Genomic DNA, 13,929 nt, shown 5'->3' with positions numbered 1-13,929 from the left:
TCCCTTTTCCCAGCTTGCTTTGGCCCTGGTTTGTTGATAAATCCTTCCGTTCTCTGATTAGGTATCTCGGGGCATATGCTTGTGGTGAAGATGAAAGCATATATGACTGTAATAATTTCTAGGGCCTATAATGTATCAAACAGATTTCTAGAAAATGTTCTCAAATGCCAGTAACTCTTTGACTTAATAAATGGAAAAAATCTGAAGAGATATAATAGAGCAATTTTCTGCTAACTTGCTAGGCCTCTTGAAATTATTTTCCCTCCTTATAGTCTTTTTTTAGATTTACAGGGAACTTGAGTGTAATTTAAATAAGTGCAATTTCAAGAATATTTAGTCTTAAAAGTACTTATCAGTGAGGACTAAATTAATGCCCATCATCCCCTGCACAATTTCTCTGTCTGAGCAGGAGACAAACAGCAGTATAAAAATTTTATTGTTTTAGAATGCCTGTATTTAGAAAATTAACATTATTTCATTTTTTTTTTTAAAGGAGATTTGATAATGCTTTATAAGATACCTCCAAAACAAATTTTATGTCTTGTGAACACTATTTTTATGCTTCTGTATTTACCAGATATAATATTCTTTATGGACAGGGCTATAAAACTTAACTCATCTCTGAGGTCTTACTTAAATATAGTTTGCCTTTACATCTTTTGCATTCAAGCTATGTAAATCTTTTACATTCAAGTTATGTAAGATTGACATAAAAAAAACCCAAAAAAAAACAAGAGAAGGAAAAGGTTTTTTAAACATTTATGCCAACATTCAAGGGCACGGAGATCTAATACCATAAGTTTTTCATACTTGAAATATAGTCTTGAATCTTATTAATTCAGGGGTATTTTCTGTATCTGAGGTAAACGGAAAACCCATGTACTGTGACACATTGCCAGCTGTCATTTTAGCTCTTTATTTGATGTTTAATGCTAATGGCATGACTGAGTAATGCAAAGTAAGCAGAGGATCTATCCTTCAGTTTCTGTCTTTAATGAAGTGATTCAGATACGCTTTTAGATTAAACACCAGAAGCCTGATTTTGAACTCTTACTTGTCTCTATAGCTCTTTAATGCTATTGACATGAATGGAATGACTCATGAATTTGATTAATATAAATGAAATCATAATCATGCCCCATCAGTAAAATTAAGACCACGGCAAGTGTAATATTGTAAAACAGACTCTCCCCACACAGATACATCATTGTCATCGGTAAGAGAAGATTTTGCCAGAGAGGCAACTGTAGAACAGCTCTGAGCATAAGCCCTCATCTAACATCAAGCAGTCTTCAACAGTTGGTATCACACATGCAGACACACAACAAACACACAGTACTTTCCAGTCAAGCCAGACTAGCAATTCAGAATGCTTACAGAAGCTCTGAATGCAGAAGGGGGAGAGGAAAAAAAAGACAGGAAGAAAAACAAATTCAAAACCCTGCAATAAATTCTAACCTATAATACAGTATTAGTAACATATTAAGAATTAAAAAAAAATGTTCTTTAGCTACTTGGTTGAAAAGTAGGCTTTGGCCCATGGTAGTAAATTTGGAAACTGTCATAAGATGACTCCATGGAATTCATGACTGTGATTAAAAGAATAAAAATCCAACAGAAACACTAAGAGGCATTATTTACTGTAGCAATATTCTCAGACCAATAGCTGCTAATGCAGTAACTGCTGTTTCTGCTCCTAATCAACACACGAGTTGCCATGCACTATCATGCCATCATGGTATTTAAGTGTACTAGGAAAGACTTCTGGCTGGGAAGGGCCAGAAAAATGACCACAAGATAGTATGGGAAAAAATGTCAAGACATACTGAATTAGTTACTGTATCCTGTTCTGAAGTAGAAATAATTTTTGACCACATCTCCAGCAACAGCCAGATTAGGTCCTTCATTTTTTTAACTGTCAATTTTGTTAAAACACATTCATTAATCTAATATCAGCAGCCCTTTCCTGCTGATATAGCTTGCATCTTAAAGATATTTTTGGCAGTATCTTGAGTTATCATACTGATAGTAGATTGTATAGCAGAGATATCACTGATAAATGCTGACAATAATTTGTCACCCATACTAAAGTCAGAACAGTGTTGAACTCTGATGGACTGAGACCAGCTGTTGTGATAATACCAGCTTTTCACATTGATTCCAGCAGGTGTTGTAGAAATGCAACTTTTTAAGTACTGGTTTTAGAAGCAGCATGTGGGAAGTTAGAACTTGTAGAGATCTTATAGATGATATGAGCTCCCTTTTAAGTGAGAATATACTTTAGGACTCATAATTAAATATGGTTCTTTAAAAGAAAGGGAAAATAGGAATTGTTTTCTGTAGATGAGTTAAGCATTTAGTATTATTTCTATGAAAATTTCAAGCAAACAGCAAGTGAACATATTCATTGCTGCAAAACAAAAATGCAATTTCTGTAAAATGTTTGGAAAGGGCTGCTGCTTTTTACTTTATATTTTGTGTCAAAATTGTTTACACATTCTATGCAGAGCCAGATTTTTCAACTGGCTGGCACTTGTTGTGATCACCTCTGGAAATAATGCAACCAAATCAGAATTCTCTCCTCACATGAGTAGCAGTGTTTTATATCCATTTTGTGCTCACTTTGCAAAGCTATAAATGACTACACAAGGTGCAAGGCAAAGGAAAATCAGACTCAAAGTATACTCTAAATGGATCTGGATGTCACTTCTGCCCTGTTGTTCTTTCTACAAGGTGTGAATGAACCAAAGATTTTTCATCGGCTAAGAGGCTTTTAGAATTGAGGACTGACTGGGCTAACTGCCAATCTGTGTATTAAGAGGCTGACTGTCAATATGAGGAAACAACATGGCAACTTGAAAAAGAAGATAACAAGAGAACACTACACAATTGTTAGCAATTTTAACATACTAAGTACTTTCATATAACAAATGTCCTTACACTCACTTTAGAATTTCCTGCCTTTAAAAATTTCTTCTCCTTTTGCTGTCCTCATTACTTTTTCAATTAATTATTAAAATTAAGCTATATGATTTTTAAAAATATTTTATAGTTTCAATTGTGCCAGAAGATATGCCTCTTTTTCGAAAATAAGTTGCTGAAGGGCCTATCCATTTTATATTTCAAGTGTAAAACTTGCTCGTGTATAGATGAGAAGATGCATAATGTATTGTTTTTACAGGGGAGATTAATTTTTAGCACCCAAGTGTAGATATGTTGTCAATGATCCATCACTACCTAATTGTTACTTAATTAATTCCTTCTTCTACATAATGTGATTTCAATGCACGGAGCTTAACAGAACATTCATGCGCCAGTTCCTCAGTAGCTAACCTTTTAAACCTTTGCGATTTTACTGCTAAATTAGCTGAAGTGGGAAATTAAGGAATATGGAGAAGCTAAGAGAGGAGCTCACAGTGGATAAAAGGTGTAATTACTCTGACATGGAACTCAGTGCTTAGCTAGCAAAATTTACTAAGGATCTAGCTCCACCAAGGGACCTGACTCTCTTAATAGAGTTTACATACACACAGAGCAACTTATCATTAATAGAAATGCCTCATCATTAATATAAATGACATGCTGGCTGGGTTGGAAAGGCAATTTGTTCCTTACCCTGAAAAATACAATACATATTTGTATTGGCTGTAATTTAAATCATAATTTTTTTCAGCAGAGCTTTATCATACATATATGTATGATTTAGATAACTCAGATAAAATATACTGGTATGATTTTCAGCACTGACTTATGGACAATGTGTTTTCACTCATACCATTACATTCAGGTAAAAAGAAAAAAAAAAAAAAATATATATATATGTTACATATTTGTAACATACTTGAGAATTTACTTTTTTTTAGACTGAAGATGAGCTGGAAATATCCTGAGGCCATGGTCTAGTGGTCTGAGCTTGGGAACTGGGAGCCAGAAACTCCTGAGCTCTAATCCTGGCTCTGACAGTGACTCCCTCTGTGGCCTTGGGTAAGTCACTGAACCTCTCTGCCTCAGTTTCCCCAGCCATAGAAGTAAGATTAACAGTTCTTAGCTCCATAGGTCAGTGAATTTGGGAGTCCTAACTTAACATTTTACGAGGTTTATCAATTCAAATTAACTTAGAAATAAAAATATTGTTATGTATAATGTCCTTATTGGTAATATTCCTGATGTTAGGTATTCACATAACACTGGTATTCCTGTATTTAGCCTCACCTACATTCCAGCTCTGACTCTTTCTAAATGTGCATTTCACATCTCCACAGCTCAGCTGATTTCATTTGGTTAAGCTGGTTTTGGAAGTATTTTGACATTCTGCCAGTTCTAGTTCTGTGTCATTCCAGGATACAATACCTACCAAAACAAGCTTTCAGGCAGCACCAGATTAGAGAAGTGAAATGTTGCATGCATGCCATGCCAAATTAATTTTCACCCTTCCCCTTTGTTAGAAGTGGTCAACTTATGAAACAGATACAATAATACCAATTCTTTACACATCATAGCCATGTGCTTCCACTCTATAGATCTGTCAGCAATTCATCTGCTAAGCTCCTTCACAGTTCGAATTGTAACAGGAACACTATGTGTGGACCAAAATTACAGAGGACACTTTTCATCAAGCTGGTTTATCCCTTCACTCCAATCCAAGTATTAGCTTTTAGAAACAAGAAGGAAATTAGGATCCCGAATTTTTCATTGTTTATAGTCAACTGTTGAAGAATCAGGATCTTTGGCTGTATTTAACCTATGGGACTATCTTTTCTTCGAAGCACATGAGTTTACACAATTTGAATCCCTATGTCTTCTCTGTCTTTTCTTTTTCTGTGTGTCCCTCTTCATGATGGCATGCCTGCCACTGTCTTGTGAGAAATCTTAACAGCAGAAGAAAGGTCTCTCACAAATACGCTTCTGTGGTGAAATAGATCATTAAGTCTTTTGGGTCAAGCTCAGATATACTCACTCTTAATTTCTAGTTGGTTGTCGAGAAATCTGGTTTAAGAAAACCTCTATCTTTATTTCCACAAAGAATCATTTACATTCTTAAGTCCTTCTGACAGCCAGTTTTGTGAGCTCTGAGACCATTGCTTCACCAAGCATTATGCATCACAAAGTCCTTTAAAACTAACTCAGGTCTCAGTAGTATGCTTCTGAAATTGATATTTGATTAAGATTTTCCAAGACCATACCACATAACTGGAAGTTAGCCTGAAATAACTTTCATATGTTAAAACATTGATGTGTTCTACTTTTCATATATACACACTAAACTGAGAAAGGATACTTTCTGCAGAATAACTTTGGCAGATCTTGTTGAGATCAAAAAGTCATGATATCTGCATTTATATGAACTGGCAGAACTAGGTTACTTTTAATTAGCATCTCATTCTAAAGTAACAGCATATCTATACAATCAGTCCTAGTCATTGTACAGTGCTTTAACTGAGCCTTTTAATAGTTTTGTATTAATTTGATGTTCTTCTCAGTAGTACTAACATAAATTATGAGAGAAAATACCAGTTCTTTACATGTTATAACCATGGGCTTCAATGGCCACTCTATGGATGTGTGCTACAAGGCCTAGATTCAACCTATTTATTTCAATGGCTTACAAAATATTTTAATGCTTTGAGCAGTTTCCGTTACTCTCATTGTTTACAAAAGGTATCCTAATCTGCAAATTGTCATCATTGACAGTGTTGGAAATAGATTATCTTCTGCTAATTTCCAAGAAAAGCAGTATGGGAGTTAGATATCATAATTTACAGAAAAGTTAAATATCATGTTTCTAATTCTTGTGTTAGAAAAGAATAGTCCCTTTAGACAATTTACAGAGTGGTAGGATGGCCTTTGTGGACCCCTGTCTTAAGGACTACATGCACAGAGAAATCTAAATAGAAAAAAAATCCTCATGAAGGTAAAGCATCTCATGAAGGGGCCGTACTATTCTTTCAAAATATATAGGTTTTCTTGCATGTTAGTAATGCTTCAGCTAGTACAATCTTTTCAAAGCTGTGCACTTCTTTGTCATACCAATGTGTTGAAACCTGCACATTTTATTTTCCGTTATCCTTATCAAAATGCACTTCTTCACGTCAAATAAGTAATCTTCAAGTCCTAAGCCAAAATGCTAGCAAAGATTTTTGTGGTTTTTGTAGACTTTAGATTGAAAGGAGCTGTCAGATACTTAAAGAACTACCTTAAAGAGATTAGCCACCTTCCTCTGTCATGAATGCTGAATACTGGTTCTATTGATATTCACTGGTCCACACTGCTTGAAAAGATATCAAAATTTACACCAAAAATATCTTGTAGTAAAATGGCATGCAAAGTGAAATCATAATTTGTTAACATCTCAAATAAATCCTTGGAAGAAATTAGGTAAACTCAAGTTTTGTTCTTCACTTTTAGAATATGTATTTTCAGATTATAATGAATTATAATACACTAATTTCTGTTGTCCTTTTAAAGTTACAGAAAATATGAATGCTCACTTCTGCATGGGCTGTTTCAAAGATATTGCAATTACTGTGCAAATAAATAAACAGAATTTTTAGATAGATAAGAATTCTAGACATATATTTTCTTTCAGGCTTCCTATTACTTAACTCATATTCATATTGGGTGTTCCAGCATTCAGTCCAATTTTACTATGCTAACTTAGAGACAGGCCAGCTTTAGATTCAGTGAGGTAAATCTAGTTTCTGATTAATGATTATGAACTTTGGCTTTTCTTTGTTATATAGATTAATCTATATTTGAAAACAGTTACTGCACTGTAAAATGTGCTACATTTTGATCTGTTTGAGGTCTGAACTGTCAGTTTCAGTAAGTAGACAAAAGCTGTTTCTACCCAAGGCAATAATAATAATTTTCAATCATCTATTTAATGGGTTTGAGGAATAAATTATGTTTTCAGTAAAAACACTAAGCAAAACCTTTTCTTTTTTTTTCCCTATACTTTGAAACCAGAAGTCTGAAATGTAAATAAAATCACATCTGGCAAGTTCATTGACTCCTATATGATAGTATGAATGCATACAATAAATTGTGAATGTCTAAGAATATTCAAGTATTCAAAGGCTTTAAAAGCTGCATTTTAAAGAATGTCTAAATTGTTAAATTGGTCTGATAAACAGAAAATACTTTCATTCAGGAAATTCTTTCTAAATTGAATAATTTTCCAGGTCATCAGTAAAAATTATGTTTTTATATGGGGTTAGGATTCTCTTTAATCTTCCCAAAACCAAAAAATAGCCTAAATTTAAAAATGCAAGGCTCAGGGCACAGAAAATTCACACCTAGTGAATTTTCAAGTATTGATAGTTCAAGTGTCTGCCTGGAAAATTTGCAGGCCCATCAAAGAGTGTATATGACGATCCTGATACTAGATTTTTTTTATTATTGTTTAACACCCTGGTCATCATTTGCATTTAAACAGACCTTTCCAAATATTGAAATAGCATGGTAACTGGTCTAAGAAATAAGCATGTTAAGAATTAGTACTGAGATGGACTAAAAGCATCAGATAAGCCAATTTCCTATTAGTAATAGCAATATTTGGGCTTTTTGTGTTTTGACAATTCTTGGCAAAACAGACATTATAAATGTGGTTTAGTTTCCTCAACTTATCATTTTAGTGCATTCAGGTACTTAAGGGTATTGATGGCACCTTGCACAGAGTGAGCATCTGTAACATAGAACCTACAGACCAGTGTCCTTGTGGGGTGACAGCTGGAAGTCAGACAGAAGGTGCTGGTTCACTTATTGTCTGTGTTAAGCAACTAAATCTCATTCCTCATCTGCTAGATCAGATAATTTGAGACAGTGCTGTCTGCTCCTTCATGATAGATTGATATTGTCTGAAGGTACTGATTTCTTGTTTGAATATGGGAAAAATCAATTTTCATTTAATAAGTGACTGCAAAGAGAGACTGTCTGAGAAAACAAACCTGGAGATTACTTGTGCAATTTCTTGCACAAAGTAGCACAATACAGTGTAAGAAGGGATTCAATAGATGCTGAGTGCCTTATGGTTGAACTGAGGGGACTAGAGGATACACTGTGTGTGTGGAAGAAAAATAGATCTGATAATGCAAACAAGGAAGAAAGCTGGAAAGACTAATGCAGAACTTGGTATATAGTTTAAAACAATTTTTTTGTGGGCATGTAATGTAAACTTATGAAGGCTGGAAACTGGTATGTCATATCAACACTAAGAATTTAAGATGCTAAAATTCTTACACACCCATTTTGCACTTGTGTTCACAACACAAGAGTTAGAAGCTGAAGTTGTTGCACTGTATATCCAACTGTATATCCATTTTGGAGCATCTCCATTTTTAAGAATAGCCACAAAGATTTCTCTTAAATCATGCAAAGCAAGCTAGAATTCTTGGATTGAAAAAAAAAAAATCCAAGCAGTGAATAAAGAAAATGAAAAAGCTGTTTTAGCTCAGGGATTTTTATAATAACATTTGACACATTATTTCTTAAAAGCATACTTGAAAATTAATTCAGAAAGGCCTGTCATATTGGAAACTGTCATTTCAACAAGATACTGGTGAAGGACCTGTGAACAGTGCATAATAACACTTAACAGGAGTGTATTGATCTAGGTCGAGGTGGCCCAGGAAGTGACAGACTTGTGAAAAGTCTAACAGTATTTTATTAAGAATGGTTTCAAAAGCATAAATGGTATTAAGCTGTTAAGCGTTATTGAAAATCTGTGAAAGGCAGACACCTTTCTGGTTTTCAGTATTCCCCTGGTATGTTTTCATTAACCATTTGGAATAGAAATACTCAGTAACATTATGTCTGCACATAAGTTTCTTTGCCTTGGGGGCAGACCTTAAGGATAAAGTTGCCAGTTTTTTGTTCTAGTTAGTTCCTGCCCATGAGGTTTTGTTTTCAGCTACTCCTCCTGGCCACTTGCATATGAGCGTGCAGAGGTATGCAGAATGACAATTCAGTTTACATTGTCATAGGAAAGTGACAGCACAAAGCTCGGGCTATTCCTGTTTTTCATTAGATCTTAGCAAACTCATTACATGAATGAGACAAGAGGTTGGAAGTGAACAGAACTGGCTGATCCTTGATCTAAATAAAGCTAGGCAAGGGTGGGACAGTAAAATCAATCAGCCACATATACAATAAAATCTTTTCTTTCAATTGACAGTGAAGCTTTTTGGTACTCTAAACCAGCCTAAAGCCAGACTGTCCCATTCCTATTCTCCCACCTCACTCTGTCTGTATATGTCTGACCTCTGTTTTGGTCAGGCACTAAGTGATTATGGAAGTGTCTGGGAAGTGTCTGGGATGCCAAAATAGGCATCACTTTTTGCCATCACTTTATTTTTCAGCCACATCAGCTTCTGACCACAATATTGCAGATTAAATTATTCTAGGCCAAAATCTATGGAGTCTGTCTGTCTTTATTACACATTTCCAATGCCTTTGGGCCATCAGCAATTGCTGATGGATACCTAGTTAACTTTTTTCAGCCAATGCTACTATTCTTCTCCATTTGCCCTTACCGAAGAGTTCCAAAGTTGCCTCTGAAGTAAAGACAAAGTGCATTAAATTCATTGCTCATGTGAAATACACCAGTGTACCCCTACATGAAGGGGATAAGATGTTTTAAAGTTCATGTCCTAATCTGTGGAGGATGCTATACTTTTCTGGACCAGGGCTTTTAAAGGTAGCATCTCTATTTCCTAATACATTTACTTTTTTCTTTGTGTTTTTTTTTTTCTCTTTTATTCTTTTCATTTTTGTTCCTACTGCTTTTACTGCTTTTCCTTTTTCTCCATGAAGTCCTGAGAATTTTCCCTCACAGAACAATTCTTAGCATTGTTCTAGCCACAAAAGAAAGACATTTTGTGGAAAGACTGATACTTATTTCTTATAATAGTAGAGGTAGCATGGGAAAGATCAAGTACAAGCCAATTACTGTATTTTTCACAAGGACATGAGCAAATGTGGCCAACTTTACTATCCAGCCAGAACAGTGGGTACCTATCCAGACCTCCACGAGGACACTGAAATTTCTGTCCCAAGTGGCTTTGCAGTCAGATTAGGTATCTCCAGAAGAATATAAAATCCCTTCAAACTGTTTTTTTATCCCATGTCAATATAAAAATGTATCTATGTTTCGTGGAGAGAGGTCTTTATCCTCTCTTCTTTCCCCTGATGAGTGTCAACCATTGAGCTTGAACAATATATTCTCAATTCTCCATGTGACTTCAGACTTGCAGCACAGTGCTTTAGTTTTTGAAAAGGGGCTGATAAAATATTCTGATTTGAGATATTTGTCTGGTGATCATGACATTTTCCTGGAATGCAGGAATGGGAGATTCAATCACCCTTGCCATAAATAGGTCTAGATGCATCCCAAATGATTGGCCTACCTACTAGACTGATATGCAAATGATGGATTGTCCTATTGTCATCATCATTGCTTGAGGTACTGCCATGTCTTCCGTGATTGATCCTGGTGGTTTAGCCAGACTTCATATTCTTCTCTGCCTAAATCTGGAAAATAGTAGAGGGGCCTCAGTTTAGAATGTGAATGAACATTTTTTTATTTAATACTAGCTTCAGAGAGATCTAATAAACGTAAATACTAAAAGACATGCAAATTAAAAGAATTGAACACAGAAGGTTTAGATATTTATCACTTAACCTTTTAGGTGGCTTGCCTTTTCCTTTCATGTTACTTGCTAAGTGATCAATGCAGAATTTTCTACTGACTTCAGAAATCTTTTCATAGTAAGTTGCTATTTCTAGAAAATAAGAGCTTGGAGCCATTAGGGAATCTGAACAGAGGCTGTGGATATCTTGACTATTGCAAGCAACCCGGAGGATCAGATTTACCCATGTAACGCTGCAGTAAACCTGTTCAGTGGAGGCTGGGCGAGCAGTGCAAAATGCGTTTGAGGGAGGAAGCTTTCAAACACTTAAGTTTGATGCCTAGCTTTATTTTTATAGTCACATTTTATGTCTTTATTTTTAAATCAAATCATCCTATTACTCTCATTCCAGAAGACAATTTGACATGGAGAGCAACACTGTTTTTACCTCCATTTCATTAAGTGCATACTTGCACTTAATCATCTGATTTTCAGTGGGCTTTGTTATGTTAAATATCATACCTTTCATCTTTGTTTTTCCTTTGTGAACTGCTGTTTTCTCTTTCCTCTTATTCTTGATGCAACTAACTACTGAAATCAATGGTATGACTTGAAGAATAAATGTGTGTTTATATAATAATGTTAGATAGAAGGTCCTGTAATTACAGTGTGTATGCTTTCTCAAATGTCTGTGTTTCATCAGTAATCTCTTAGTCCTTCTTAATAAATGATAAAAAATATAAGACCACTGGCAGATGTTTAAAATCAAATCAAGAATTCTTTGGTAGCATACTGTATACATATAGCTGTTCTGCTCAAGGAAGTGTGAAAATATCTCTACCTGCACTGCTGAAATAGTCACACTGTTCTCATTGGGCTGTCATCAGGCTCATATGAGAGGATATATATACTTAGTAATGTAGAAATCAACTCCCATTCTATCGCCTAGAAATAATATTTTATTTTTCATTTAGGAACATCAAAATTGAACTGGGTCAAAACATCCTCTCATGGTGTGTTTTGTGCCAAGCTTTTATTTGTTTTTAATTCAACTTATGAAAATAAAACTCTAACACTAACAAAAGAATAGTTGCCTTTTTGACGGTGAACTTGAAAGAAATAAAGGGTACTGACAAAATGGCATTCTCTGCAATGTAAAAATTGTAATGAAAGCCAGAAATGCATGATTTTATAATACATTTTTATTTTAAATGTTTCAAATTAATGAAATTTAAAATGACAAATTTTGAAGCATCTCCCAAAGTGTTGCAGATGTTGTTGACAAAGCAGTCTGTATTTGAGTACTATTCCCGTTGAAAGATACAGTACTGAGCGTATTTGTCAGCTCTTTGCAAAATTATTGAAGTACGGGGAATTTACATAGACATAACACGATTTTTTAAAGGAAAACAAAAAATGTCATGCACAAAACATCTGCCATATAAATGTATGTATGCATGCAGACTTCTGCCATGAAGCTGAACATTGCATAAAAATTTGGCACCATAGCTTAGAAGAGTATTGTAGCTAGGTTGTAAAGAGTGAAATATCTGCACAGCACGGTTTATATGGCTTTTCAAGGAAATCTTCATTACAGTATTATTCAGCTTAACCAAAATGTGAAGAAAACAGAAAAAAACACCAAACAAAAAAAAAAAAAAAAAAAAAAAAAAAAGAAAAAAAACCCAAAAACCTCCAAACAACCAACAAACAAATAAATATGAAACAAACAAAAAAAACCCAAAAACAAACAAACAAACAACAACAACAAAAAAACACACACACACAAAAAAAACCAACATAGCCACACTTATTAGCTTTCCAGGGATATTAAGGATAACAGAAAGGCTTCTATAGATTTGCTGCAAGTAAGAGAAAGACTAGGGATAAATGTGGGCCTTCTCCAGAAGGAAAAGAGACCTTACTACCCCGGAAAAAGAGAGTGCTGAGTTTCTCAATGACTTCTATGCCTCAGTCTTCAACAGCATGTTCAGTCATGCCACCCAATTTGAAAAAGGCAAATGCAGGGACTGCGAGAATGAAGGCCCTCTGTGGGAGAGGGTCAGGTTCAATAACATCTAAAGAATCTGAATGTGCACAAGTCCGTGGGACCTGATGATATTTGTCCATGTGTCCTGAGGGGGCTGGCAGTCAAAGCTATCCATCATTGTTGAAAAAATTGACAGTCAGGTGAAGTCCATGATGACCAAAAAAGGGAAGTATAAGCCCCATTTTTAAAATGGGAAAAGCAGAAGACCTGGGGAACTACAATGCAGTCAGTCTCACCTCTGTGCCAGGCAAGATGATGGAGCAGATTCTCCTGGAAACAGTTGAGGCACATGGAAGACAAAGAGGTGATTGGTAAGAGCCAACATGGCTTTACAAAGGGGAAATCATGCCTGCCAAACCTGGGTGCCTTCTATGACAAGGCTACAGCACTGGGGGATAGGGGCAGAGCAACTGACATCTTCTCCCTGAACTTATGCAAAGGCTTTGACACTGTGCCATGTGACATCCTTGTCTCCAAACTGGAGAGACGTGGATTTGATGGATGGACCATGCAGTGGATAAAGAACTGACTGGAGGGCTGCACACAGAGAGTTGTGGCCTGGGGCTCATTGTCCATGTGTCGAATGGTGCCCTCAGGGGTCACTACTGCAGCTGATGCTGTTCAACATCTTTGCTGGTGGTGTGGATCAAGCGCACCCTCAGCAAATTTGCTGCTGACACCAAGCTCTGTGGGGCAGTCAACACACTGGAGGGAGGGGATAATGCCATCCAGAGGGACCTGGACAGGCTTGAGAAATGGGCCTGTGTAAATGTCATGAAGGTCAGCAAAGCAAAGTGCAAGGTCCTAGACCTGGGTCATGGCAATCCTAGGCACAAACACAGTCTGGGTGAAGGAGTGATTGGGAGCAGGCCTGCAGAGAAAGAATTGGAGGTGTTGGTTGATGAGAAACTCAACATGAGGCAGCAATGTGCACTTGCAGCCCAGAAAGCCAACCTGGTCTGCATCAAAAGAAGCATGGCCAGCAGGTCAAAGGGGGTGATTGTCCCTCTGTGTTCTGCTCCTGTGAGACCCCACCTGAATTACTGCATGCAGCTCTGATGTCCCCAACATAAGGACTGTTGTAGCAAGTCCAGAGGAGAGGCACAAAACTGATAAGAGGAGTAGAGCATCTCTCTTACAAAAACAGGCTGAGAAAGCTGAGGCTGTTGAGGCTGGAGAAGGTTACATACAGACTTCATAGGATCTGTCCAGTATTAGAAAGGGGCTTGTCAGGAAACTGGAAAGGGACTGTAC

At 36.2% G+C, this 13,929-nt stretch overlaps 1 protein-coding gene across 4 annotated transcripts in view; it reads left to right on the top strand.

Moving 5' to 3' along the window:
* The window catches only part of TAFA5 (TAFA chemokine like family member 5), a 403,321-nt gene that overhangs the window by 329,311 nt on the left and 60,081 nt on the right, over positions 1-13,929 (top strand). The gene's annotated exons all lie outside the window — the stretch shown is intronic.

Source organism: Vidua chalybeata, chromosome 5 (genome assembly GCF_026979565.1).
Source record: "Vidua chalybeata isolate OUT-0048 chromosome 5, bVidCha1 merged haplotype, whole genome shotgun sequence".
NCBI classification, from domain to species: domain Eukaryota; kingdom Metazoa; phylum Chordata; class Aves; order Passeriformes; family Viduidae; genus Vidua; species Vidua chalybeata.
The sequence above is the reverse complement of the archived record's forward strand: the minus strand, read 5'-3'. Positions and strand labels throughout refer to the sequence as shown.